Consider the following 5,556-nt stretch of genomic DNA (forward strand, 5'->3'; position numbering starts at 1 on the left):
TTTTATTTAATGAGTTTCTTTCCTCATAAATAATATTTAATTTACATGTTATAAACACCAATCTTTCTCAATGCTCTCTATCTGTTAAGTCTGAAAATACTCTACATTGAGATGATGTTAGAGTTAAAAGCTAGAACTTAAGGTGCAGTGGTCGTTGAGTTATGAGTCTGCTGTATTTATGAAAGGCGGAGAAGCAAAATTTCAAAGGCAAAGTAATTTGGGGCTGTGTGAAAATTATGTACGGGTAGAGTTTGTCTCTACATCTTTAATTATTCATTTTTCTTTCTCAATTACTTTTCATTCATCATAGTCTTACTTTTGGGGTTAAAACAAAAAGCCAGACAAGCAGCGAGGGAGCTGTTAGTAAGTATGATATTTTCTACTAAAATCTACTTATGCTTATCTTATAAACTGTGTACATGTGAACCCAGATAAGAGTTGGGTACATGAGTTCCCTAGGTGATTGACAATATCTTAGTAAATATGTAGCCATTTGTGAGCAAAGAAGCTTTGGAAATATTCATAGAATTAGTTGCTATTTTGACAATAATCATTTCTCCGGGTCTATTAGTATTTGTCATTTTGTAAATTTCTTAAAAATTCTGAAACATACTATTATAATCTCTTTATAATGAAAAATATGTATATGTTATATGTAATTTATGTATATATGGGATTCATGGACCCACAGGGAGCTGAACTCTATATATATTCCCATAGATATTTTGAAAACATTTCTACTTTTATCATGAATTGTTTAAAATGTTAATATTTTATATATTGAACAAATTTTCTGTTATTCATGTTTCAATGGAAAGAGCAGAGAGTTACTGTGTGCAATTCCCCAAGTCCAACCACTTAGTCCTCTTCCTTTTAGATACATCTGTTAATAGTGCAATATACACAGGGAACATGGCAAGTGGGAAACAAAGACTAGGTTCATTTAGTAATAACGAGGAGTTCAGACTTCTTGTCAGGACTGTACTCAGAGCAGAACCAACTAAGCCAGAGCAGGATCTGCTGAGCACTGGAATAGAGTCTGTTCAGGCTGCTAAACCTGGACCACCATCCAGTGGAAGACAGAGAAGCTAAGAGAGCAGGACACCCAGTCCACTAGTGGAGATGTAACCTACTTCACATAGAAAGGTTCCATTAAGAGATGATTGGTGGCTTCTCCCCTTAAGACAGAATTCCTGTCAAATGATAGTTGACCCATTCAGCAATTTCATGATAATGTGTTTAAGCAAACACCAGGAACAATAAGATGCTTGATTTTGCTTCTAAAGAAGAGTTCATGGACTGAACCATCTTTCCCAAACTGTGTGTTCTCATATGAAGTGCCCTATGCAAGAAAAAAAAAAAAAAAGCACAGGGAAGTTTTTTTTTTTTTCCATAATTTTATTGAGAAACAAATAGCAATGAGACAGTTTCAAACCAAATTGGTAGGACAATTTCAATAATTAACACATTGCATACATTCTTTTTTGTGGTTAATTGCTATACAAGATACAGACTTAATATCCTATTTACAAACACCATTAGAACAAATCACTCTATTCATTAAGAGAATGTAACTATATATCTATCCTAACCACTTTGAATACACAGATACAAAATGGACATTCATCTGTATACCCTTTTTTCGTTAAGTTCCATCATTTAAATATTATAGGTGTGTAAACTCAGCAAAATATTCTAAAAGAGTTCAGTAGTCCATAATAGTATTGGGTCTTCTGCTTCACTGGCAATGTCAGAAATTGTTGACCTGAGTCCCCTACAGCTCAACACAACACCATGGCTTTACTTCTCATACTTCGTTTTTATACTTTTCTGCTGGATGACAGGGAAGTTTAAGAAACATTTGGATACCAACATTAAACGTGTTGGTTTTGGCAATATTTGTTATAGCATTTAATATGCAGATGACACTGTGATTCTCCATTTCCTAAGCTGCACAAAGGGCCAGGAATCCAGATAGATCGCCCTCAGCTAATCCTCTTTCCTTTTCTCCAGCTACCTGAGTCTCCTTGCGTCCTTTGACTGCTCCAGGCTCTCAGCTCAGCCTTTGACCTCATGGCTCCTGACCAGGGCATCCTTCCCCACAAATGTGCTTCTTCCACCACTTTGAGATGATTTTTCCCTCTAACACTTGGGGTGTCCCTTCCCAATTTCCTTTTTCGTCATAGTACTTACTGCCTCCTAACACACCCTATATTTTATATATTTATTCTGTTTATATCTCCTTCCCTGAAAAATACACATTCCCTGAAAAGGTATGGGTTTTAATTGTTTTGTGTAACAATTCCCTGTGTAAAAAGCACAGGGATTCCCAGAGTGGTTGGCCCAGAACAACTCCCCACAGAAGAGCTGGTCTAGAGGCCCAGCCCTAAAGAAGTAAGAGGGGATAACATGCAGTAACTTCAAAACCCTGAACAATTCTGATGCTACTCTTAACCTGTTTTTCACATCCCTCCTTCTCCTTGATTTCTTTTTCTTTTCTTTTCTTTGCTTTTCTTTGCCTTTCTTTCTTTCTTTCTTTCTTTCTTTCTTTCTTTTTTTTTGGTAGTACCAGTGATTGCACTCAGGACCTTGCTCTTGCCAGGCAGGCACTTAAGTCGCTGAGCTATATCCTTGGCTCCAGCCATTCTCCTTGATTTTTAATGACCTACTTCTTTAATGTTACTAATTTATGACTTAATTTCAAAACTAGAAACTAACACTTAGTTCTAAAATTTGCCTTATAAGGGCTGGCCAAATAGCTCAGTAGATTAAAGTGCCTGCTTAGGCAGACACGGGGGTCGGGAGTAAGATCCCCGGGCCTGCTGTGTTGGCTTCACCTCTGGGGCACACTGAGATTGCAATTGAGACTGGGCATAGTAGTGCACACCTGTAATCCCAGCACTTGGGGGGGGGGCTGTAAACAGGAAGATCTTTATGAGTCTGATCTATGCAGTGAGACCCTATAGAACCTGTAGACCCTGTCCTAAAATACAAAAATAAATAAAAATAAAATAAAATAAAATTTGCCTTATAAAAATTTCATTTGTTGATAATGAAGAGGTTGGTATGAATGAAAAACAAGTAAACTTAGCTCTGAAATTACTACTTCTTTCCTTTTGTCCTGGAAATGGAACTCAGGATCTTGTGCTTGCCAGGCAGGTGCTTGTGTCGCTGAGCTATATCCCTGAGCCTGAAATTACTACTTATTGCCATTGGGGCACTATTCCCAAACCAAACCGAACCAAACTAAAACCAAACAATAACAGCAGACCCTCCCCTCCAACCACAAGACACATGCAAAGTATCCAGAGCAAAGATTTAGAATAACTTTTTATCTTGAGTTGAAGTTCATTTTTCCTTTCCATTGTTTTTCTCTAAGTTTCAATTCAGAAATATATAAGGGATGATTGAAAAATATGTTGAATGATTAAGTTAAAAAAAAAAAAAGAATTTGTTGGGCCAGGAATATAGCTAAGCTACACAAGTACCTGCCTAGCAAGTGCAAGGTCCTGAGTTTGATGCCCAGTGCCATGAAAAAAAAAAAAAAAGAAAAAAGAAAAAAAGGAAAAAAAAAAAAAGCAACAGAAGAGACCAAAACAAAACCTTGCTGCATGGATTGCCAAGAATGATGGGAAAAACAAAGGGGAATATTTTCAGAGGTATTAAATGGCAATGTGTCTCTAATTACAACAGATTTTTAAAATGTAAACATTCACTGCAGTTTTCTATCATCTCTCAATAATGGATCACTTATAGCAATTTCCGTTAAAAACATAGTGGTGAGTTCTCATCCACCTTGTTCATCAAATTTTGCGCTGCGCCACTTTTGGCTTTTCCCAAAGTCAAAATGATAATGAAAGCTAAATGTTTTGAATGGATTCAGGACAGTAAGACAGTCAGGACAGCACAACTAAAGATACGCATAAAACTGGACTTCCAGAACTGTTTCAGAAACCGGTAAGAAAATGAGAAATACGTTGGGAGTACTTTGAGAGATATTAATGGCAGTGTGTATTTTACTATAATAATGTTTTTAAAAAACCGAATCATTCATCATACTTTCTTTTTCTTTTTTTCCTGCCTCAGGTTTATTTGTACAAAGAGCACAGGAGGACACCAGCCGTCCACAGGTGGCAGCCCAGGGGCCACACCAGTCCTTCTGTTTTTACATCAGCAGATAAGAGGCTTTTACTATGGAGCCTTCATGGGGGCCTGGGCACCTTTGGGGGCCTGGGCTGGAGTGGAAGCTGGAGCCTGGGCCTTGGCTAGAGCCTTAGCCCTTGGCTGGCAAGGCCTGCAACCCTTGGCAATGTGGGCACGGATAGGCTTCCCAAGCTTGGGGTGGGCGATATAGGCCAGTTGAGCGAGCCAGTGGTTTACTCCCTTTGGGATGATCTTGGGCTTGACCTTCTTGGGCTTGACAAGCGCCTTGGTAGCCTTGGTGCATGCACTCACGGCCTTGGCATCATTAGCTTGCATCTTCTTGAAGCTCTTCTTGTGCTTCTTGGCAAAACACATGTTCCTAAGGAATTTGGGGTCTATCCCCTTCAGAGATTCATATCTTTGTGAGCGAGGTTTCTTGATGCCATTTCTGTGCCACTTTCAGGACTCGTTGTGCGTGGTGTGGTTCTTGGAGTTGGCCATAACTGCACTGCAAACTGCAGCTGCCAAGTATCTGGAACTGTCATCATACTTTCTGATTATACTTCGTATTCTAAGAAGGGCCTACAAATCTGAAAGTGCCTCTTCTCCTTTTTTCTTCCTTCACATTGTGTTAATGCTTGTTTAGTTAAATTTTAGTTAAATGTAATTTAATTAATTTGTATTCATTTATGTTTATATTCATGTATGCCCTGGCAAAACTGACTTGTTAAAAAAAAACTAATACAAATAAGAAAGAAAAAATATATTTTAATTTTATTTGCCTTTTAGAAATAAATTTATCTAAATCCTTGTATACCTATTCTGGTGTTCAACTTTTAGAAAGAGTTGGGTATGATTCAAATTTTTAATTAGACTATGATTAACTTTAACACAGTTTTGTGTGGAGAGTGATTGAGTTGGTGATCAATCACGCATGTGGGGCTAAAGCAAAGCCAAACTAAAGTGTCCCCAGGTGAGCCAGACAAACAAGTTGTTAAGCAGGCCCTTTTTCCCATCAGGAGAGGGTTTTTACCTGTTATCAACCTCTTGCTGATTGCATAAACAAACACGCTGCAGTCACTGGGCAGTTCATTTTCTCCCACCAGGAGAGGGGGCTCCACTCGACCTCACCTTTCTACATTCTGACTCTTGCCTTTGTTTCTTCATCCTCCACTGCTTGCTTCTGGATATACTTGTTTCCAAAATGCCAAACTGGGATTGTATATGGTGACAGATCTTTTTGTTCAGATTCAGACATTGTCTTTTTCTTATACTCCAGCTATTTGTGATTGAAGGTTCATGACAAACCAACATGAGAGCACCAGTCCATAACAATAACAAAAATTATGTGATGTGTATGCTATGAATGTGCTACTACATTTAAATGGCTTTAGACATTAAGCAGCCCAGACA

At 38.1% G+C, this 5,556-nt stretch overlaps 1 pseudogene; it reads right to left on the reverse strand.

Annotated features, from left to right (window-relative positions):
• Positions 1-4,191: 4,191 nt before the first annotated feature.
• On the reverse strand, positions 4,192-4,644 carry LOC101573016 (annotated as a pseudogene).
• Positions 4,645-5,556: the final 912 nt, after the last annotated feature.

This window comes from Octodon degus, unplaced genomic scaffold, assembly GCF_000260255.1.
Source record: "Octodon degus isolate 3935 unplaced genomic scaffold, OctDeg1.0 scaffold00022, whole genome shotgun sequence".
Lineage (NCBI taxonomy): Eukaryota > Metazoa > Chordata > Mammalia > Rodentia > Octodontidae > Octodon > Octodon degus.